This window comes from Sceloporus occidentalis, unplaced genomic scaffold (genome assembly GCF_023333645.1).
Source record: "Sceloporus occidentalis isolate IW3139 unplaced genomic scaffold, rSceOcc1.0.p SCAF_35, whole genome shotgun sequence".
NCBI lineage: Eukaryota > Metazoa > Chordata > Lepidosauria > Squamata > Phrynosomatidae > Sceloporus > Sceloporus occidentalis.
The window spans coordinates 9,055,802-9,081,229 of NW_028317015.1; positions in this window are offsets into that span (position 1 = coordinate 9,055,802).

The window sequence follows — 25,428 nt, forward strand, 5'->3', positions numbered from 1 at the left end:
TCCAGAAATAGGGTACATGGAATGTTAATTACTAGCTGTTAATTAAGTTTCCCAATATTTTGGACCTTGAATTATAGAACTGTCAATTTTAGCTTGGAGAATTCACATCATCACACTGTAGTAATTCACATCATCACAAATACTGTAGTAATTCATCTCACAGAAAAATTAGTCCATTTACCAAAGCTGGTTTGTTTTTTACAAAAATAAGTGCTATTATGTGATGTAAAACATTTATTGCACTCCCTAGTATGTTCATGCTTTTCAGCATAGATCTGTCATTTTGTACTTCTTTTCTGATTGTTTAATCATATGAATACACGTAAAAATGTTTAAGATGCTTATTTTTTTTAGATAGCAACCTACTAGTGCCTGGTTTTGCATTACATGATAAGTGCCTCTGTCAAAAAAATATGACTGACATAAGATTTTATATGATGAAATAATTATTTTTGTAAAGCATTTGGACATTTATAATACTGCTTTTAGTTTTAAAAAAATGTTAACTCATTCCAATCATCTATGTTAGAGATTAAAAAAAAATCTACAATGATTAACATTTGCCACATCTACTGCGTTGCAGCCATACAATAAACTGTTACAAAAACTGGATTATTTTAAATCAAAGTTAAACACTACAAACACTTTAACAAACAGAGCATAGGTGTAGGATATGGCAGGAAGGCAGTTTAAGGAATTGGGCTGGAAAATTGGGAGGATGAGATGCAGCAGGTTCTTCTAGATTAGAAGGAGATCCAGAGTTAGGCCCTACAGGGGAAGAAGGCCGGGCCCCGTGATCTAGGGCATCTACCAGGCACACTAGAGGCAAGGGAGGAGGTGGTAACCAGAGTACTGAAGGTGGTGGGACTTTTTGGTGTGGCTGAGATTAAAAACTGGCTGGTGATGGTATGCTGATGGATACAAAATGTTCTTATGTGGACAGGCTGACAATAACAAAATGTTTGACTGACTGCAAGAGAATCATGATGAAAAAGTTGGCTGATGTCACCTGATGTTAAAGTGCCACAGGTGTTAGACAAGTGGCCTTGAACCGCGAGGAGATTAAGGCAATTTAACTCAACCTCTCTGATACAAGTGCTGCGGGCATGGACACCTGCAATGTCAGCACTTTTCAAGCTTCACGTTAAGACACAATTAAATCATCCTTATCCTTCCATAATCATAACAGCATTCAGGACAGTGGGAATTATCCACAACGCTATAGGGAGAAATAGCAGGAGAGTAGTTGATTTAACTCACTCTACTATTGATTATGAAGGACTAACAGTAGCAGGTTTACCCAGCATAAAAGGTTGAGCTGGTCCTGTATAATGCATAATTCCCTGATTAAGGAGACTGAAGAAAATCTTGCTGATTTAACTATGCATTATACAGGGCCAGCCAAGGTTTTACTGCAGCACAACCTCACTAGGGTTATCTCTTGGTATGGGCATTGAATTAATAATAATAATATTGTAAACTTTTCAACTCTCTATTTAGTGAATAAGGCCCCTTATTTAATAACACAATACATGCACATAGATCCATTAGGCCCAATACCCACTTGTCTAACTAGCACATAAGATAACCAATAAGGCCATATAGTTAGTTCCTACTAAGAATTTTTCATGTTTTTTAATAATTGTGATAACTGTAAATGTATTCCATGTATTTCTACTGTTTTGACCTCTAATGTTTTCTCTCTTTTTAATATTGTTATCATGTCTCTACTTTCTCACTAATTTGTCTAGCTAAGTGGTTAGTAAAACAATAAATGGATTATGGATTATGTAAAGCATAATGGAGCAGCTATGTGAGGGCTATACGGGAAACCTCTGATATGGCCAACAATAACACTAAGTGCCATTCTGGGTTTGTCAGAAAACACTTCTGCTACAACAGAAACATTACGATAGACTCTTAAAATTGAGTGGTTGCAAAAAAATAATACAACTGACACATTTTAGACTATATTATTCTGAGAATCCGCTGAATTCATACTGAAACCCTCAGGGGTAGATCCAGAGCTTGAAATCAGGAGGGGCACTCAAATTAACATACACCCAGACACATGAAATGGACCCAGATAGGCACGCTAATATCCAATACTAACACACACCCAGACAATCACACTAATACACACAGACAACTAACACACATACACACACTGACACAGCCAGACACACACACACACACACACACACAAAACTATCTTGCCCTGCAAAGCCTTAGCCCATCTTTGAAGTTACTGCACTACTCCCGGAGGGACACAACGTGGCCCCAATCAAGCCCACATATTCCTGGAAATTAGGGTGATAAAGTAGTAAGTCCAGGTGTTGGTACATATGTCTCTATTACTACTCCTGGAGGATCCACCAACGGAAACCCTGAGGCTGTTGATCAAAACTCAAACATTGAGACATTGTGTCTCAGGTCATCAACCCTCCATGCCACCCTGGAGGAATGGACACAGGGAAAGAAAAGAGAAAGGAAATAATTTGGGATCTTTTGGACATTTAGCATTTTGTATTTGCCAGTGTTATTTTTTTGTATGTGGTGTATGTCTCAACTGACACAGGACAATGCTCACTCACAATCAGAAGTGGAAAACCAGTCACAAGGAGAGGATATGCCTTCTGACACGTCTGCAACCAACAGATCTCACAAAAATACTACATTCTGGTACAAAATGACTCTAGAAAGCACTGTTAAGGTAGAAGAAAAACAGTATTTCTATCAATGTCCTTGATAGAAAAGTGTGATCTATATCACTTTATTTAAAGTATAGCATTAATGAGCAAGGTTCTCTTTCCATTATTCTGTGGTTGGATATAGGCATTACATTCAGATTAAATAATGTAGGCTAATGACAAGTGAGAAGTGATTTCCAATGCACTTTAGCATTCATAGCTTAAAAAAAAAATAATTCAGAATGCATAATCTTTTAGATCACATCTGCTGTAAAAAGATTTAAATATCTTGAAGTGCAGAAATAAAAAACAATACCTTTTGTTACCTCCACTGAGGAAGTCTAATTTGGGATGACACATTGGCCTGGCCTTTTGTCTAATTTTGTAGAAAATTGCTTATTTTTGGAATGGTTTGTGTGTATGGCACAACACAAACAGACATGTTAAGTAATGTTGCAAAATTAAGTGTCTTGAAAATATATATTAATATGATAGACACTTTTTAGGATTGCACTTTTTCAGTGCAATACTACAAAATACTACAAAGTTCATAGTTATATAACACAGATTTCTCCATAACAAAGTTACACACAGTGTTCATTATGAGTTTGATAAATCTTTCTTTAGTGATTACAGTAGTATATGCAAAAAAATAAAAACAGAACGCTTATAGTACATGATAATGTATTCTAGTAATTAGAAAACAGGATTGCAAGATTTTATTATGATCTTAAATCAAGTCTCACATTATATATTTTTGATCAGCTAACGGGAACTACTCCACACTGTATGAAACTTAGTATATAAATAAAATATACTTGTTGGGTATCCCTTATCTGAAAATCTTTTACCTGAAATGATCTGAAATCCATTTTTTTCCAGATGAAACCAGTTCAGATAAAGTATACTCATGCCGGTGGGGGGCAGGACAACTTCTGTTGCCGGTGTCTGACCCCCTCCTGTAGCCTGTGGAGCCTTTCCCTACCTCCTTTTTTGGCTTCTATGTCATTCGTAGCATCCACATTAAGCTAAAATTTTATTTAAGGTACAACGGAAAGGAGCATGGTTAGCTGCTGATCTAGAAGTTTGATGTATTATTATAGTGTGTGAATTGCCACTTATTTGTACAAACGAAATAGTGTAGATAACACTTGTGTAGATGTAGATCACGTGTGAGTTTGGTTAAGGGGGGGATTGACTCAATTTATGTCCAAGATTATATTTAATATACTATACCAGCGATGGTGAACCTATGGCACTCGTGCCACAACGGGCAAGCAAAAACGTAATTTGTGGCACGCGGCCAGGATGGCGACTGACAGGGCTGGTCTTTGGGGTGTGTGGGAGGAGAGAGAGGGGCGTCGAGCAGTTGCTCATGAAAAACATTTCCGCAACCGTTTGACGCGAGGTGGGAGCCCAAGGCCTCTATCTTGGTTGTGGTGCCGGCATTCATGCTAAGTGTTGGAATATGATGAGCGACACAGCATCGAGACAGAGGCCTCACGCTCCCACCCCAGGACTTCAGCAGGGTAAGTGAACTATAAAGGCAGGGGGGAGAGAGGGTAGATAGTGAGAAGGGGGGATAGACAGTGAGAAGGGGGATAGAATGTGAGAAAGGGGGATTGTAAAAATATTGAAATAAATAAATAGTGAGAATGAATAATTTATTTGTGGGTGAATTGTGTGAATGATTGAGAGAATGAATTAATGCGTGGGTGAATTGTGTGAATGAGTGAGAGAATTAATAGACCCACTTTTCATTTGTATTCCTGCTTGGGCAGATAGATGGGCCACAGTCTATATTTCTATGCTTAAAAAAGAAACATAATTAATATGGACATAATTAATTAATGCACACTGTTGTGTATAATAATTTTGTAACGAAAAAAATTCCTCTCCATGTTTAATATGCAGTGTTGCCACTTTGAGGTCTGCAACTTGGTTTGATGCAGAAATTTGCAGGTTTTTTCTTTTCTTGAAGTTGGAAGACACCAAGATAAGTGGCTTGTCTATTTTCCTTTTTTGATGGTTAAGATGTAGAAGGACATACCGTGTTTTAGCTCCTGCTTCACAAACCCATTTTTGTCCGAACTCCCTCTGCACCCCATAAGTCAACAAAACACGAATAACAACAGTCAATGATCTCCTGTCTGGTATTGTTCTCTCCCTCAAACATGCCAACATGGTGCTTCAGGATACGGAGGTGGAAACCAACCCATGATCCTCATTATTCAAAGAATCTACAATTGGAGACACATACTAATGTTTAACACGGACCTAAAATCTCACCTGCAAGAATGCTCCACGTTATATGTGACATGGCCTTGGTTGTTTAGCAGTTCCGCTCCGCAATAAGGGATGAGCTAACAGAGATTAAGGAGGACCTAAAGCAACAGGGCAAACGCCCTATATTTTGTATAAACTTCAAACCCTGCCTATATTACTCCCAACGTGTTTTTTTGTCAATAAATTGAAATGCTTCATAATCAAATCTTTATAGAAAATGAGGACCCCAAGGTTGGGCTATCAATATTTGATTAGACATTAGAAATGGGGAAGTCTATGCGTTCCAGACCTTGAAACCTAAAACAAAGCCTCTATGATCTCAAGGGTAGTAGAATAGACAATGTCAGACCCAAAGCTATGGGTAGATCTGGAAAGGGCTAAATGACAATGTCTATAGCAGCCTGGGTGGATTTGTCACAGTCCATTACTCAGCACACCTCATTATAGATGCCACTTTGAGGGTTTGGAGGGTAATAAGCTAAATGACCTTGGTTCTTCAATCAACAATCCCTAGTATCATCCCTGTCTGACAACATGAGTTTCCAACCTGGAACATCTAGGAAAGCCTTCCCGCAAATAATACATGATGGTATGAAACTTCCAAGGCCCCAACATATTATACAGACACAGATAGAATTAAACCTATAAACCTCTTGATATGTAGAACCCTCCAACCTCTAAAATCCCACTTATACCATTTAAAAATATGTGTGCTGACTCTACCTCACCTTGTAGGCTCACCTCTCTCATACACAAAATAATACTGGAAGCCAGATACCCTAAAAAACCATACTTAATTCGATTATGGGAGTGATACATAACCGAAAAAAACATATAAAAACTAAAAAGGTATAACAAAGTAAAAACAATCAACTGGTATTAGTGAACACTACTGATTCATATTCATATGCAGATCAGTTTTGGAAATGTGGGGTGACCTGTGGACATGACCTTTATATTAATTCAATAAAACATTTTATGTAACATACAAACAGGTGGAGAAAATCTCTCCACAACACAACATTTTGAAAAGCCAACAGGAACATTCCATCGAGGTCTATGATGGGGGGGGTTCCAGCCAAATGGGTTCCTGCATGTAGCTTCCAAAGCAGGCTTCCCATAATTGGGTTTTTTGGGGACTGGAGACAATATGTACCAGTTATTCACTTTTGGTATATACTTTTTTATGCAATAGTTCAATGAGCCAATGTTGACCCTAACTAAAACCGGGCTTAGACAAGTTTGAAAAAAGGGAATGAGAGCCAGAGATTAACAATTGGTGCTTGCATCTCCATACATACTTATTCAGTTTTCCAGCAGCCAGGTTGGGGTCAGGAGGCTCAAAAAGAAAAAATGCGTTACATGATTGTAAAGACTTCTACCTTACAAAATGGAAAAAGTTAATATATGAAACAAAATTATCTGTACCTCTATTGTTAATATAATTTTTTTAAACTAAAAAGATTGCTAAAGATCTCCCATGCATTTACACCCAGTGTAATACTGACAGTGCCACTTACACTATAACATGTTAATATGAGTTTATTGACACATGAATTAATGTATCATGCCTGTGAATGTTTCTGTTTTTGAAGAATTTTTGTGATGTGTCCTGTGATGCTGCAATGCAGATATCTGCATTGATTTTTGTGCTCACTCGAAATATCTTACCTACTGAAAAACGAAATTTCCTTTTTCTTAGAGCCTTTCCATAAAGAGTTAGTGTCTGGATTCATGCTCCATATGCTGATTGGGTTTGTCTACAGTAAAGGAGGCAGTAATTATTTGTTTTTGTAATTTGCCTGTCTGATTTGCTGGTACAGTTACAGATTGGTATCTCTTGTGAACGGGAGCCACTTAGCCTTAATCCAGGGCATTTCTGGGAGTCTCTCCTTTGACGCGCTCGCATGTGCCTGTGCATGAAGTGAGTAAATGCCTGGGAGCCGATGTCACACACTGTTACAGTGACACATGATATTTATAACAAGCGTAGAGGAAAGCGTCTCTTTGCATTAGATTAATTCTACTGCACATGGTTCTCCAGGGGCTCTATGCATGGGGCTTTTGTGCTACTGCACTGCGTGAAAGTAGAGGTGAGTAACTGCCAGTGACACACCTGACGGTTTAGTCTAGAATAACCCAACCAAGTGTCTATTAAAGAGTCAGGTGAACTACTTAAATATTTTTTTCTGTAGGTTATGTAGAGGTTTGATGATTAGAGCCTCTGAGTCTTGAGAATCTTCAGAGACTGTAAATAAGTACTGTAGTTACAGCAGATAATGAAAACATTTTATATAAATTAACTGCAGCTTTTTGATGTTGTTTTCAAGCTTAGTGACCTTACCTGCCAATTGTCACAAAGCGAATGGATTGGCCTGTAGAAATTCAGATGCTAAAATAAGTGCACGTATTTACAGATTGTGTTGATATAAATATTTTACCAGGTCTTTTCCCGGAGTGGATTGCTAAAGGTTTGCTGACATTTTATTTTTCACATAAAAAATTAAGTTTGTTTGCTTTCTGTCTTAGTAAATTCATGATAGCCTGTGTATATGTAATCAAGTATTTGGAATGTGCAATTAAATATACATAGTTGCTTGCTTTAGTCACAAATTAAAGTGAATATTATATACTTAAATATATACCTTACAAATCATCCTAAATTAATGTTCACACCATTCATAGACAGCGTAGTGTCAGTATATCACTTCAATCATGTAATGCATCCTCCTACCACTTGGGACCGTGCTTTTCATTGACCACCTTCCTGGCCTCCAAAGAGATCGTCAGGTGGACCTCGTCCATCCATATCTTGGAATGGTTTGGCACACTGAACACTATGCCTGCCCAAAATGTACTATTAACCTCCCATACTACTATTCATGTGATGGGAAATGAGGGGAAATACTGGGTTGGCTCTATACCTCCCCATAGAGATTAATCCCCCATCTCAATGGGCATATGACGGGGGAGTGATAAGGAATTGGTAAACTCTATGCCCCAAGGGCAAAAGAGGAGCCCACCCACCATCTGCACATAAGGTAGAGAAAGAGATGTACTTACCATCATAGCTTAATAGAGGTCCTGTAGGCCCAGCAAAGTATTATTTAGTTTTTGCATAACTGATTTATTTTTATGACTAGAGTGAATAGTAATAATAGAAGGTAAAGTCACACAAGTTCTTGCTTTATATGATTGCAATATCTTATATTAAAACATCTTCCAGAACACAATGTGTTAAAACCCATCTGCATAATTCCAGCAGTAAATTAGTAGATATTGCTGACTTTCTGCATTCTGGGCTCATTCTAACCCAACAATCTCTGCTAATGTTTTTGCCACAAATCAGATAATTCCTTGAGGGTTTACATTAGATTTCACAGCAGGGAATTGAGATATTTTCTGCACAAGTAGCGTAGGCAATAAAAGAGAGGAAAAAAACCTAATAATAAATGTGTTAAAGGGATAGATGCAGCAAAAATATAGCGTATTATAATCAATGTATTATTTCAAAAGTATAATATCATGGAGTTTGACACATAATATATAATATATGCATGTTTCAAGATTTTGATCATATAATACAGTGTGACTATATATATATATATATATATATATATATATATATATACACACACACACACACACACACTTGCCACTTTATTAGGTACACCTGTTCAATTGCCTGTTAACACAAATAGCTAATCAGCCAACTCCTGCTTGCCACTTAGAAACAGGGCCACTTGAAAATAGGGCCCACAGAGCCAAGGCTCAGAGAGCCAGGCTGTAGGTGTTTATAGCCGAGTGGAATTTAGGCATGTAGACATGTTCAAGGCAACCTGCTGAAGTTCAAAAAGAGCATCAGAATGGGGAAGAAACGTGAATTTAAGTGACTTTGAACGTGGCATGGTTGTTGAGTCTGAGTATTTCAGAAACTGCTGATCTACTGGGATTTTCATGCATAACCGTCTCTAGGGTTTACAGAGAATGGTCTGAAAAAGAGAAGATATCCAGTGAGCAGCAGTTGTGTATGGATGAGAATGACTTGTTGATGTCAGAGGTCAGAGGAGAATAGGCAGATTGGTTCGAGATGACAGAAAGGCAACAGTATCTCAAATACAACCAAGGTATCAGCATACCATCTCTGAACGCACAACACGTCGAACCTTGAAGTAGATGGACTACAGCAGCAGCAGGAAACCACACCCGGTGCCACTCCTGTCGGCTAAGAACAGGCTCACCAAAATTGGGCAATGGAAGACTGGAAGTACGTTGCCTGGTCTGATGAGTCTCAATTCCAGCTGCGACAATTCAGATGGCAGGGTCAGAACAACTTGAAAGCATGGATCCATTCTGCCTTGTATCAACGGTTCAGGCTAGTGGTGGTGTAATGGTGTGGGGGACATTTTCGTGGTACACTTTGGGCCCCTTAGTACCAATTGAGCATTGTTTTAAGGCGACAGCCTTCCTGATTATTGTTGCTGACCATGTCCATCCCTTTATGACCATAGTGTACCCATCTTCTGATGGCTACGTCCAGCAGGATAATGCACCATGTCACAAAGCTTATATCATCTCAAACTGGTTTCTTGAACATGACAATGAGTTCGCTGTACTCCAATAGCCTCCACAGTTACCAGATCTCAATCTAATACAGCACCTTTGGGATGTGGTAGAACAGGAGATTCGCATTATGGATGTGCAGCTGAAAAATCTGCAGCAACTGTGTGATGCCATCATCATGTCCATATGGACCAAAATATCTAAGGAATGTTTCCAGCACCTTGTAGAAAGTATGCCATGAAAAATGAAGGAAGTTCTGAAGGCAAAAGGGGGTCCAACCCGGTACTAGCAAGGTATAGCTAATAGAGTGAGTGTATATATATATATATATATATATATATATATAGATATATATATATACACACACACACACACACACACATATATATATATATATATATATATATATATATACACATGTATACACACACATACTATTTTACCACTATTTTTTCTATTCATATTCAACATACTGATGCCTTGTTTTTCCAGTTATCATAGGTGTCCCTTGGAATCCATGTAAGGTTATTTATATTTTTACATTTCTGCTGAGCTCCCTGTTAAGTATAGCAAATAGAAATCTATACTAATACCAAGTTACCTGTGTTATAGGTCATTTTGGAAAGGTACCCCCTGCAAGACCAGAAAGATCATAATGATAGAGTAACAAGAATATGAGACTGATGCACTGGTTTTCTCCATGTACCACTTTGCAATATATTTGAGGCTCTAAAGGAGAGCTGTCATCATAACTAAATACACTTATTTAAAATGCTTATAGCTTGTGCATTTTGCTTGTCAATCAATGTAATTGTTTCGTACGTATTTAGTTTAAAAGTTTACCTTAGGGAAGCTAAGATTTGTATCTCAATGTGGCACAACTAGCATGTTCTGTGCTATAATAAAATGTATTATCCTTCTACTCACCAAACTTTTGTAAAGGCTGCAGAACCTATCAACAAAAATTTGAAAACTAGCAATGGGTATTATTTGCACGAATTGTGAGATTTTATGTCCCATTAATAAACCCCTCAGCAAGTATAAAGGAAATTTAATAATACAGTATATACAGTGCAGATAGACAACTCCATAACGGCATACCAGCAGTATAATGGAATTTCCCGCCAGATGCCCTCTGCTGTTCTCCCACATTCCTCCAAGCCACAACCTCAAGCTGTGTCTTCCATTGCTTTGTTAAACATTGCATGCGCAGGACATCTTTTTATTTAAGCGGATTGATTTAATGTATATTTTTTTCAGTGATGCAGTAAAGGCAAATAAAGCCTGGTGAGGAAGACCATGAAGTTTCTACCAAGATATTTCACAACCATGATGGTTTGGTGTTATCAGAATAGGGGATTTTAGCTATAATTCATTTAAAATTATGACAGATCTGCTTTAATTGAGATAAACTGTTATGCAGATCATCAAAGGCTTTAGAATTGCTGCTCCCATATGTATCAAAAACATACATGTTTTTGATACATATAACCTATTGCTTATTTAAATGTTTGTAACCTCTGTGCCAGCTGCAGAGCAATATCCCTAATTTTGGTATACTGGTATGCATTAAATTCTGTCAATTTATTTTTAGGTTGAATTTACGTCTCACTGGCTTTAAATTGAAATGTTAAACATAACCATTCAGCTATTCAACACTGTTTAGTTGGCACTTGAGTTGAAAAATTCTTCACGCTCACCTCCTCCTCCTCATCTCAATAGAGCTTTGAGTATTTAATATACTTTTGATGGTTGATCTTCACATTGTATATGCGGTGTTAGCTTGAACCCACCATGCTCCAGTTGAGTCACAAACGTTAGCAAAACACACCCCACCACTAAGCTTCTAAAATTACTATCCAAAACCAAAGCAACAAACATATTCCTGTAAGGTGCTATGGATACCGGTTAATGCAGATTACCTTCTCATGGCTATAATATGTAACACTATCCAGTATAGGGTTGTCTTTAATATTGATTAGACCCTAGGCAAGAATTTGTTTGGCCCAGCACATCCTCCACCCCGTCTCCACTCCAACTACAAAAAAACAACAAGTGACCTGAAACGGACGTGTGAGTTGTGATTAGGGCTGGCTTTAGGTGTTCATGCACCCATGCTCCTGTAATCACCCTCAGAGGCCCTTTGAAGAGTAGAGGGGAGATAGATAGTGAGAAGGGGTAGTAAGAATATTGAAACAAATAAAGAGTGAGAATGAGTGAGAGAATGAAAGAATTAATGTGTGGATGAATTGTGTGAATGAGTGAGAGTATGAATTCATTTGTGAGAATGCATTCATGATTTGTGTGAATGAGTGAGAGAATAAGTGATTGTGTGAATTAATTATGTGAATGATGGTGGGTGTAAAAGTGTTTGTGTGTATCATAGATGAATAATTAGTTTGAGCCTTGGGGACCAAGATGGCACAGACAGGGTGCTTATGGGACAAAGATGGCACAGGCCGGGCTGTTTGGGGACAAAGTTGACTCATGCTGCGCTGTTTAGGGACAAAGATTGTAAGTCCTATGTGTGTTATCCGGGTGCTGGTCAGGTTCTATGTGAGCAGTGTGTACACCAGGGCTGTCTTTGGGGTGTGCAACCTGTGATCTGTACCTTTAATGCTGAGTTTCCATGTGATTTCCAATTGATCTATGCCTGCAAGATTTGTGTGTTATTCTGTTGAAACTTATCTGCTATGCTATGTTTCCATACATTATTTATGTATACCTGCAAATACAGAGTTTGTAAGTCTTATTCAGTTGATTAATACCTGCAGTGTGGTTTCCATGTGTTGTTTATTTAATCTGTACCTTCAGTGCTGAGTTTACATGTGATTTCCAGTTGATCTATACCTGGAATGCTGGGTTTGTGTGTTCTGTTGATCTATACCTGCAATGCTATGTTTCCATGCATTATTATTATTGTATGCCTGCAAATACAGGATTTGTATGCCTGATTCTGATTCAGTGTGGCAAATATTTTTTTGGTGCGGGGGGGGTAATTGCATGCTAGGGAGCATGGAGCGGGACCCAAGGAAATGCCTGCGTAGGGTCCAATTTTTTCAATATAAAACGTATTGACAACAGGGTCTAATATATATATATCATCAGCAGGGTCTAATAACTTTAACATATAACTTAATATATTTAAGGTATTATATTGGATGAGAACTGCAGTAGCTACCCTAGCATTCCTTTTATCTGTACAGTGGGTTGAGCAAATGCCCTGTTTTTTCTGTTTATGTGGAGTAAACAAGATTTTCCACTGCCTGGTTTTTCACAGTGTTGGCCAATTAAAAATCTCTTTACTTCTAATAGATGCCTAATGAAGATTTTGGTCTTTGTGTAAACAGATCTTTGCTGTAATGAGAGGATTAAAAAAAAAAGTTTCAGCATCTCACTGTGTCTAATCCTGTGTTATTTGTTCAAAAATAGCTTATATCTAATGCTTTGTAAAACAATACTTGTGAGAAAAAAATTGTTACAGGATGCATAATAAGTAGTGGTTGGATACTGGATCAGGGCTGCATTTAACACGGAGCAAAAGGGGCAACTGCCCAAGGCCCAGTGATTCCTGGGGGCCCATAACAGCTGCCCCTTGATCCCACAGCAACCGCAGTCGCAGGGGTTGCAACTAGGGTTGCTCCTATCCTTCTCACTATCGGCCCCCTCTCCTCCCCTTCTCACTATTGACCCCCTCTCTTCCCCTTCTCACTATCGACCCCCTCTCCCCCCTTTTCACTATCTACCCCCTCTCCCCCCTTTGTAGTTCACTTATCTTGCAAAAGTCCTGCGGTGGGAGCGCAAGGCCTCTGTCTCGCTGCTGTGCCGCGGTGAGTCGGAATATGACATTGCAAACGAGCTAGAGGCCTCACAGAGGAGACTGAGGGGCGCCGAGCGGTTGCTGAAAACTTATTCATGAGCGACCGCTTGGCGCCCTATTAAAAGGACGGCTTTTTAATAGGGGAGGGGGCACTGATTCCGGGACAATGAGGCTGCCCGGGACTTATCCAGGACATGTGGTCACCCGAGGCCCAATCGGTATAAATGATTTTTGTAATGTGCATTTATAAATAAATTAAAATAACAACAAATGGTGTGCTCAGTCAAGCAGGTAAGTAAATAAAATACTTAGCTTACACAAGATGGTCTATGTGATAAATAGGCTTATGGGAACATGATGGATGCTGGGACAGTAAAAGTGCATCTGAAATTTGTCATCACTGTGCTTTGGTGCTAACCACAACTATAAGCTTTCATGGGGAAAAATATTTTATTTTATTGTGGATAAGCTTGATTATCCACTTCATTGAGCAACAACAGTGAAATTATGCATTCTCAACCATCTCACAAATTAAAATATGTCAATTGAGGTTATTTATAAAAAGGAACTCTGCTGCTAAATGTATCTATCTACCTACCTATCTCTGTCTCTCTCTGTATTTGAGATATAGATTATCTACAGATGAATCATTTACTAGTTAATTTTAAAGCTAACCTTGATTTGATATGAATTGATATGGCAATGACTGAAAAATATCTGACATGGTTGTTAGCAAATAGAGTTCTGCATTCAGATTTCTACAAATTGCAAATTTATCTGATTTTGACAAATTCGACGATTTATACAAAGCCACGAAAATGAGGCCAAACCCCTCACAACGAAGCAGTCCAAAAACGAAGCAGAAAGCCCAGAATTTCAGTCTGAAATTAAGCCAGCGTGAGTGAATGAGAACACAAGGCAACAAAACAGGTTAAAAACACCAGCTGTATAAGCAATAGCCCTCAGTTGATAGATACAGTATCTAACAAAAGTTATTTTATAGCATAGCCTAGGACATATTTATGTAGAGCAACAATTCTTTTTTTCAGATCCTCAGAGAGTTATTTGCCATGAGGTGCCATGTTGAACTTCCAGTGACCAGTTTGAGAGAGTGTGAGAGCAATAACACCAAATTTCACACACCTGCTCCCCATTCACACCTGAAACCTTGTAACACTAACGAGTCACATGACACCGGGGAGGGGAAATGGCTAGTTGGGCCCAATTTGGGGTGTACTCACTTTTGTTGCCAAGGTTTAGACATTAATGGCTGTGTGTTGAGTTATTTTGAAGGGGCAGCAAATTTGCACTGTTATACAGGCTATACACTCACTACTTTACATTGTAGCAGAGTGTAATTTCTTCAGTGTTGTCACATGAAAAGATATACCGTATTTGCTCGATTATAAGAAGAGGTTTTTTTCAGAGCAAATGCTTTGAAAAATACCCCTCGTCTGAGGGGTCGTCTTCTAATCAGACCTCAAATAGAGGTCTGATTATGAGACTAAGATCCAGATCCCCTGCACCGCTGCAGGGGACCTGGATCCTCCTGTCTCCCCACCTCCCATTTAAAACCCCCTCCCACACACACTTACCAGTGCTTCCTGCTGTATTGCCGGGGCAGCGGGTTGACGTCTACGCGATCCGCGTAGACAACGTCCGCTGCAGCCGGAAGGAGGTGTGGCTAGCAGCGGGGGTTGTCTGCGTCCGTCGCGCATACCTTCCCCGACTGTCAGAGATCAGAACTCTGATCTCTGACAGCCGGGGAAGGTATGCGCGACGGACACAGACAAACCCCCGCTGCCAACTCCACCTCCTTCCGGCTGCAGCGGAAGGAGACGTCAACCCGCTGCCCCGACAATACAGCAGGAAATTGGAAGCACCGGTAAGTGTGTGGCATATAGGGGTATAAGGCATTTCTGGAGGCAGAGTGCTCTATACAATGCCTTATAACTCCCTTAATGCCACTCTGCCTCCTGGAATGCCTTATACCTCCCTATATGCCACTCTGCCCCATAATATGCATTTTAACCCCCTAAATGCCAGAATGGGATATAGGGGTTTAAGGCATTTCTGGAGGCAGAGTGGCACATAGGGAGTCAAAAGGCATACCATGGGGCACAGTGGCATATAGAGGGTTAAAAGGCATATCATGGGCCACAGTGCCATATTGGTGTGGCAAGCCTGGGGGCAGATGTGCGTAACTGGGGGACAGGTTGCAAAATACAAGGAAATAAAAACAAAAAAATTATTTTTCTCAATCATAGCTTTTATTTAAAAAAATAGTTTACATGAATTAACATTTACTGGTAAAACTTTTTTCCTTTAGGGTCGTCTTATATTCAGGCTTTTTCTTTTTTTCCTAAGTTAATATTCAGATTTTGGGGGGTCGTCTTATAATCAGGGTCGTCTTATAATCGAGCAAATACGGTAATAAAATATTTACAAAAACGTGAGGAGTTCTCACTGAGAACTTTGACCCAGAGTCTCTGGGTGAAGTACTGCCTCCCCAGGTATCTTTACTGTTTCTTCTGGTGTTTTGCCAGGCTCGCTCTTAAAAAACGTTTGACTACTTGGGGCTAGCTCCACCTCTGTGGGAGCTGGCTCTTCCCCACATATAGCTAGCCCCACCTCCACATCCAGAAGAGGAAGCTCTTGGTAGCTCACTCTGACAAGTTCCTGGTAATAGATGTAGGTAAAATACAGGCAAGAAACAGATTGCAGCAGCAGTTCAATCTACATGTAATATTACGTACTGTAATACAATAATCTAAATGCAGAGTTTAACATTAACCTCTTAAGGGCCGAGGACATAGAGGATCCATGAACAAAAAATTGGTCCTTTTTCCTGATGTAGGGGGTTTAAACCGCTCTCGGTCTTTGGTCAGGTCCTATGGTGAGGAAGGCTTTATATCTATCCCATGCTTGTTTAAAAATACTCACAGTATGAGCCTCCACCACTGTTGCTTGGAGTAAAGTAGAATTTCCTTACTTTACATCAAAGCGTCATGCCTTCAAGTTTTAGACCATGACCTCTTGTTCTAACATTGCTCCTCAAATAAGCTTGCCTCCTATACTTTGTTAAATCCCTTTAAATATTTAAATGTTTCTATTGCATCCTCCCTCTCTCTTCTTTCCTCCAAGCTGTACTTATTAAGATCCTTTAACCTTTCCTGATAATTTCTGCCCTGCAAATCACTTACCATTTTGTAGCTCTCCTCTGAACTCTCTCCAGTGTGTCAATATCCTTCTGGAGATGAGGTCTTCAGAACTATACACAATACTCTAGATGAGACCTGACCAGAGATCTGTAAAGTGGCATAATCATCTCCCTCTTTCTGCTACTAATGCCTCTCCCTATGCAACCCAGCACCGTGCTTGCCTTTTGAGATGCTTTATTGCATTGTCTGCTTAACTTTAAGCTATTAGAAATAATGAAATCCCTCTCCCCCGACAGAGCAGTGCCACCAATGCTATATTCTAATTTTTACGTCCCAAGTGCATTATTTTACATTTATTAAAATTAAACTGTAGCTGCCACACTATCGACCATTCTTCTAATTTATTCGCCATTTGAGTTATTCCCCATGGAATGTCTTCCCCGTTTGCAGACCTTTGAATCATCTGCAAAAAGAAATATCATACCATTAAGACCTTCTGTATTATTAATAAAAATATTAAAAAGTACAGGTTTCAATACTGATCCCTGGTGTACCCCACTAGTGACAAGTCCTTCCTCTGAATATACACCATTAGATAGTTCTTTATCCTTATTTATATTATTCCCTTCATTTTATTCAATTGAATTATTCCTGGTTTATGTTTTTCTTCTTCTTTTACTTATATATCAAAAAAAGGTTTTATGACCCTTTCTTGTTAACCGGGAGATGTTTTCCTCAGTGTGTGCTTTGACGCCTCTAATAATGCGCTATGTCTCCCTAAGATAAGCTTTGTATTTGCTCCCATCTTCCTCATTTTGACTCTGTTTATATTTCTTAAAAGCATCAGCGGAGTACCACAGTTGCGTCCTTTTTATTTTACTTTTGCTAACACGTTTAATGCAATGTTCTGCTGCCTTTAGCAGGACAACTCTTAAATAGCTCTATCTCTCCTGGACTCCATCCAAGATGCCCAGACCATCAGACTCACCTATCAGTCTCTCAGGTTTTGGAAAATCCATGTTTCTAAAATAAAAAACCTTGGTTTTAGCGTGGTGCAATGTAACCTCTCTCTTTATATTAAACCACACTGATTGATGATCACTGGAGCCCAAGCTCTCTAGTGACATCCAAAATCAAGTCTCCATTTGTAATAAATCCAGCACGGCCTCTTTCCTTGTTGGCTCCTCTACCAAACTGCTGGTCTGGAGGGGGTTAAACATGAAGACATACACAGATTTGCATATGTATGCATTTCAACAATTTTGCTAGATGGTACTTTTGGATGGTAATTTAGCAAATTAATTATATACAAATGAGCTAAATTGCTATTTATAGAGATATGGGCAATTTCCCATACTATTAGCAACAATTTAGAGCAAACACACTGCAGCCTATTTCCATTGTAGAGATACCATATTGGACATTATTATAGCTACCTATTATCAGCAGCTAAATGTATAATAACACATACATAAAATCAACCAATTGACCAAAAAATATAGAAAAGTATCTCTAAGAGAAAAAAACATGGATTTAAAAACTATAGAACACAAATCCATTAATCTAATAAATTTTCTGTGAACTCTAATGGACCTTTGATAAATATTTCCCTTAAAATGCCCATATTTATTATTAATGTGTTTTTGGATGTTATCAAGTAGGGGATTTCTATATCACATGTTTAAAGAAAACATAACAATAAAAACTAGTATTACATTACATGCAATTCCTATCAATCAAGAAAGAATATAGATGTTTGTTGGATGCAGACCAGTCTGCAGAAAATATATGTCATTTATCAAAGACTGTTTTCAAATGGTATTCTGACAATTTAGTTTCTGGCCTAGAAGATATTAGATTTTCTTATTAAATTTTCCTTGCGAAAACAGTGCTAGATTTATCAATGGTAACTGTTATTTATTAATGTTTCAAAAACAATGGGGAATAGGGCCCATGGAAATATGTATGGCATGAATGACTGCATTGCTAAAATATACTGTATATTGAAATAATAAAAGCGAATTATCTTACTGTGTTAAAAACTAAAATGTATCCAGTATTTCTTAAGTATAAATGTATATAATGTGGTAGTTTTGTAAAAGATCAGATTTGTATGGTAACAAGGTCCTTATTATTAGATTATGATTACTTTCGAGCAACCTCATACTGCTATTATTAAAGTGAGGCTAGGATTCCTAGAAATATCATTTTTAGTATTATTAAAACATGTTATAAAATATTTGCGGTATTTGATGAAAATCAAGGTGGGCAGTACCAGGGAACATTAAGATTTTTATAAATCCACCATCTTTGTAGATAGTGTGCACCAGTCTTATGAATTTCCAACCGTTTACTGACAGTAGCAACACCTTTATAACAGCTTCTGCACCTCAAGACCAAGATGAACAAAATTTCAAAGTATTTTGCTATTTGCCAAATTGCAACCTTTCCAGAATGCAGTGGGATAACTATAGGGTATTTATTTATAACTGGGCCATAATACCTTGTATTTTTGAACTCCTTTGAATGTTGTAACTAGAGCTAGACATATATGCTGCTAAAAAAAATCTCTAGTCGTACACCATCCTTAGATATACTATTGTCAGCAAAAGAGGACAACACTTGGCTTCCTCGGGTAATATAAGAATATAGAATGGAGTCTGTGTAAGGAGCCGGTATAGAGGAGTGTTTACTACTGGTGAACCACTGTAGTAAAGGTGCCAGTCTTCTGTCCTTCCGCAACCTCACGTACGTGCATGTATTATTTGTGGGGAGGTTCTCTTGTCTAAGAATGTTATTATCTGGTTGCAAAACACACACAAAAACATATGGCTATGGTAGAATAACCCCCACACAAAACATCCATATTTGTCTCTTTTCCTCTAGTTTTAATGATTTTTTACACAGTGTTTTTTTAAACACAGTGTATAATGAGAATCGGTCATTAAAATATCTCATTTAACTCAGTAAGATAAAATAAGTGGTGTGCAATAACAAAATCATTCTTAATAATATGATTAGCTACTCAAGTATGCAGTAAACGACCTTCACTATAGAAATATGCTGGATAATTTTGCAGTGATGCAAGAAAAGCTTATGCAAATATTAAAATTGTAGAAACCACAGTTGACTATCTAGAGATTATATCAATAACATAAAAAAAATATTTCTTTTGTCTGCTGTGCTTAAAACCAAATTCAAAATAAAAATTCGATAGTGTTGCACGAAAATATCTATGCCAATTTAAAAGGCAAAATATAAAGTGATTATATATAATATAATGTGATACAAACAATATGTATAAGAAATATATATTAAAGAAACAATACTTATATTTTTCGTTTCTGTGTTCTGTCTTTTTTTCAATTTCTCAATTGTGTTTTTTTTCTCCCAGTGTTTCAATGTATACAAGAAAAAAATAAAAATAAAAATAACATAGCAAATTAAGCAAATAACAAATAAATTTGTATCAAATATTTCGAATGCGGTATCCCACTCACATTGATGAGAGCATTATAGTTTGCTCTGACTTTCTGGGCGTAAATTGAGCGGTTCCACCCGCCAAAGAAATTATATGGGCTTCCGAAACTCCTTCCCGTAGAAAGCAATCGGTCCACACGGTAACGCCGCAAGGCGAAAACCAATTGTCAGTCCACATGATATCACCACGGAACGAAGCAAAGAGGCAAAAAATAAGGTATACAGATATTTAATTCGTTTACAAAAAAAAGTGCGGTACGCTCACATTTAAGGTCTCTTTCTCGGGTCTCTCTCTCCAAGCAGACAACTTCCGAATGTAACAAAATAATAACGAAAACGGCACGCAGACACGTTTCGCCTTAATCAGGCTTTCTCAATGGTGTGCCGGCTTTCTCCCTTCATCCTCTTAAATACTTCCTTCCGTGTGGTTGATTAATTGGCTCTGATCTCATTCAGGTTGTGTGTGGTATCAATTAACTCAATTGAACCATTATCAGTTGCAACATTGTATCCAAAGAGTTGTTACAAACGTGTGTGGTATCAACCAAATTCACAGATATGGTAGCTAAATGATGCAAATTATATATTAACCATTTTAATGCTTGAACGTGTTACTTACAAAGAGTGTGTGCAATGGTCCAATATGTACAACACAAATGGCTGTATACATCTACTTAAACATTTACAAAATACACACAAGCAGGTAGGTATAGATATAGGCCAGCACACTCTATATACATGGTGGTAATTGATTGTGTGTGTTTTGTTTGGAAGTCATAATGTAAGAGAACGTGTAAGAGTGGTTAGTATAACGACAGGCATCCATCTGGATCAACTTGGCAAGGACTCCCCAACATGCTGTACAACTTCTGTGACATATTGGTAGGATGTCTAAAATCACGCGTAAGAGCAACAAGATTTCTTCATTACACAAGAATTGTTTGTTAACTCCTAGCAATATGATGGGTGACCTGTCAACGGCAATGCGAAGGAACAGGATCGGGAAGGCAGCTGGCTATTTGTTAGCTCGGCAGTTAAGAGAGAGTAATGGACACTCTGTCCAAGCTGTTTTCCAGGACAAATGACAGAGAAAGCAGAAGGTTTCCTCTAAGTAAATAAGCAAGAGTCAGACGGACTGCAGAATAATATGATATGGGAGGGGGTAATCTTGGGAGGAATGCGATAGTCATAGAGCACTGGTAACAGAAAGGCAAAGAGAGCAGCCATTAAAGCGGTTTATTGCTCGAGAAAAAGGAGGGAACCTCTTTTAACTAGCTTTGCCATACTATAAATCTGTTTCTTTCGCAGCACTGTCTGTTCCACACCTAATCATTAAATGAGCTTTCATTATGCAATCCAGCTCTTTCGAGGCTGCCCTGCATAGAAAATGGAATGTTTAAACACGGCTGGTGATTTTTTCCTCATGTATTTATATATATCAATATTTTCACTTGTTATACACTATAGCTTTCTATAATTGGAGGTCTTGATTTATTTTTTCTCTCAAAAGAAGCATATTATACTGTATATATAAAGTCATAGTCATCTACCAAGCTTGCTCCCCAAGGACAGCGGATTGACAGTAAGTGTCCTTATAACAGTGGTATTAAAAATATATAGTTAACATCAACTCGTTTCACGTAATGTCAGGGTCATGCTGGCGACCATATTAATTCAAGCGCAATTTGTACCCAATTTCTCCCATCCAGTGATGTATTGGTGTTTATGGCAGTTGTGTATGCATTTATATGTCTACAGAACCTTTATTTTTATACTGCCTTTTTTGATAGGTAATTCTTAATGGGTGGACATTCAAAAGTTCCTTTGTCTGCGGTTCCTTCCTGTCCACATAAATATTCTATTTAATATTGTCTGGAACTTTCCAATCCCAGGCTGAATTGTGCTCTAACTGCTAATAAGTTCCAGAGCTGTAATAAGCTTTAACTCCCATTTAGAACAAGTTTCCCTTGTTGCCTTCTCTGTCCCTCTGCTGTCCACTGTTCCCTGCAGCCTTTCCACAGTCCATTCAGCACCCATCTTCCCAGCTCCTTTCTGCCCTATCTGTTGCTACCTGTCTCCTTCAGTGTCTCTCTGACCAGACTCACTACCATTCTTTTCTGCAAAACAAAGAAGTAATACAATTATTATTAAAACTCTCCCTCTAAAATATATCCGAGGGAAGAGCCAATGCCATTTTTCTAACTTGGATTATACTTTCTCTATGACACTAACATGGCTTTTGGGAACCTTAAGGTATGCACCTAAATACCAGAACAAGTGCACTAGAACTGTCCAGGTAAAAGGAAAGAGGGGGCAATATCTTGCAAACTCCTAATAAGCATTGCACTACCCAAATTATTAGTGCAGAAGAAGCTCTCTCAAAAACGTTCTGAGTGTCATGACAACCACAACATGCATATTACTTATAATAATAAAAGAAATCATCAAGACTTTTACAGTAGAGCTGAATTTCCAGTTATTGAAATCCTAGTTAAAGGATTACAAAGTCCACACACACATATACACACACATGTATACATCGCACACAAAGAGCAACCTTGTCGAATGCATCTCTGCACTGGAAAAGGAGAAGTAATGCTGCCAATTATTAACAATACACTGAAAATGTGTACAGCAACCAAATATAGACCAAAAGCATTCAAAACACAGAACAAATAAGCATGAGCAACACGATCAAAGGCTTTATCTTGATCTAAAGAGTCTAGACCAGAATTAAATTCAGTGGGAGCTAAAAAAATCTAAATATAATCAGAAATGTACCTGTTACACAATATGTTTGATTATGATGTATCAAGGAACTCATTAACATATTTAGAAAATATTTTAATAGTCTGTACACAGCAATTAAACAATTATATAAATCTCCCTTCTTTGAGTTTAAAGCAATCACAGCTCTCTGACAGCTCAGTGGTAGCTCTCCTTTTTGAATATTATATAACAGCATAAGCAAATCTGTCTCACACTAGGTTCAGAATTTACTAAAGAATTCCACTGAAAGGCCATCAAACCAAAGTGTTTATCTCGTCATACGTGGAAGTACACTCTCGTCTTCTGGATGACCTTTCCAGGAGATTTGGTGAATCCAATTCTTAACGCCTCTGTCAAATACAGTGTAGAAAAAAAGGTGACAACATATTTTCAAATATCCACACATTACATAGGTTATAGTGGGTAAAGGTGACGGAAAACCCTTCCACTTAAACTTAAGGGGTAGTAGAAGCATTATTAAACACATGTGCAACATTTTCTCCAATCCAAAGAAAAAACGTTGGTGCTTTTTACAAAGCCCTTTGCACTCTCCTTTCCATGTTTTTAAACTCAAGCTCTTCCATCAACTTAACATTAAACTGCTGCTTCTCAGATGAAGAATATCTTTTTGATATCTCCTAGTCTAACTCACATTTATGGCTAATGTCAAACTTATTGTAACACTTTCAGTGTACTTTTCATAAAACACTTAATATTAACTTTTCTAGGATCCCACCATTGCTGTGCAGATGGAAAAAATGATTTTCTAATTTCACCAAAACAAATTAAAAGTGAAGAAAGTGTGACTCCTACTTCTTTCCTGCCTGGAGCTTAAGGACAGGCACTTTTACTTCACTTTACAGTGTTTTCTGGGGAAAAAAAGAGAAAAGAATTTTAATAGCCAATTTAGGGCAATTAGAATCTCTTATGAGGGATTATGTTGCCCAGGATGGATATGCATCTTTACAGGATATGCTAGGGAGGGCACAGTTGGTTTCCAGGGACACCACATCAGCGGTAGAGCATGAAGAGCCTGTAAGAAGAAGTGCCTGGAGGGCCAAGAGGTCAAGGCCTCCTTCTCAACTGAGTCCTAGCCTAATCCTAGGCCCGCAAGTGAGCAGAATGAGGAGCATTCCAGAGATGGAGGATTGCGGGTCTGAGGAGGAGGCAGCAGGCCACATGAGCACTGGAAGACGCTTACCTGGGAGAGGAAGGAGTGCATACGGTGTGTCGTCTGGAAGCAGTGTTCCAGTGGCAAAGAGGCCTGGGTGCCGAAGCGCTAGGGCGAACCCAGCAGAGCGATCCAGGAGTCCACACGCTCAGTGAGTACTTCCGGGGTTGTGATGTATGGCACCGGAAATGCAGGGAGTGTGTGTAGGAGGGCGGACAAAGCCAGGCCTGTAAGGGCACTGCCAGGACTTACCAGGACCTGGAGCCCAGTTGCGGGACATGGCACACACCCTTGCAAAATAACACTGCTCAGAGTGACAGTACGGAGAGACCACTTGAGCAGTGAGAGTGTGCACGGGGGCAAAACAGGTACGCGATACAGACAGGGGATATCCAGAAGCAGAGTCAAACGTAAGCAGAGGTCAGGGCCAGCAGACAGGGTTCACAAACGGTGTATCAATGCAGAGGTCCAGGAAATCAGGCATAGAATCAAAGCACATCCAGAAGCAAAAACAACAACCAGGTCCTGGGCTGGATGTGAGGCTGATCTTTTAAAGTTTGATGACGATGCCAGGTGAGAGAGGCGGGGTTCAGTCCATAGCAGAACTAGGTGACGACACAGTGAGTTTAGGTCCAGCCAAGCCTCTTAAAGGGGCGGCCACGCCTTGCGGTCTGTGGGACTCTGGGTGATGCCTGACAGGCACAGGCTTCTGTACACCAGAAGCCACAGATTTCTGCTACCAGGGACTTCCGCCAGGGCTTCTATGACTGAGCACCGGAAGCTCACGTCACGCCGGTGTTCCGTCATAGAAGCCCTGGCGGAAGTGTCAGGTAGCAGCGGAGGTTGTCTGCGTGCATCACACAGATGTCCACCAGCTGCCAGGGAGGAGGACCAGATCTCCTGCAGCGCTGCGGGGGATCCTTCTCTCTGGCAGCCGGTGAACGTCTGCGTGATGTGCATAGACATCCACTGCTGCAGGCCGGGGGCTTCTATGGTGGAGCACCAGAAGGTCAAATCACGCTGGCGCTCTGTCATAGAAGCCCTGGCAGAAGTGCCGGCAGCAGTAGAGGTTGTCTGCACCCATCTTGCAGACGTCCACTGGCTGCAAGAGAGGAGGATCCAGGTCCCCTGCAGCTCTGCGGGGGATCTGGATCTTAGTCTTGTTGTCAGACCCCAATTTGAATATAAACTGAGGGGTATTTTTTAGAGCATTTGCTCGAACAAATATGGTATTTATATGGCAGTGCAGCAGGCAGAATCCAGGGTTTACAGAAGGAACCTTGGCTTCTGACAAAAACAGGCACGGATTCGTTGGAGGGGAGAAGTAGTGGTACCTCGATGCAGTGCCGTATTGGTTTGGGGAGGCGGGCCCAGCTGGGGGCAGATGGGATCTGCTCGGCCAGAACTCTTGGTGTTAATGGTTTTGGAACTGCCTGTTGGGCTTAGGTCTAACAGCTAGCAGTTGTTATTGGTTAGTGTTTCATATTA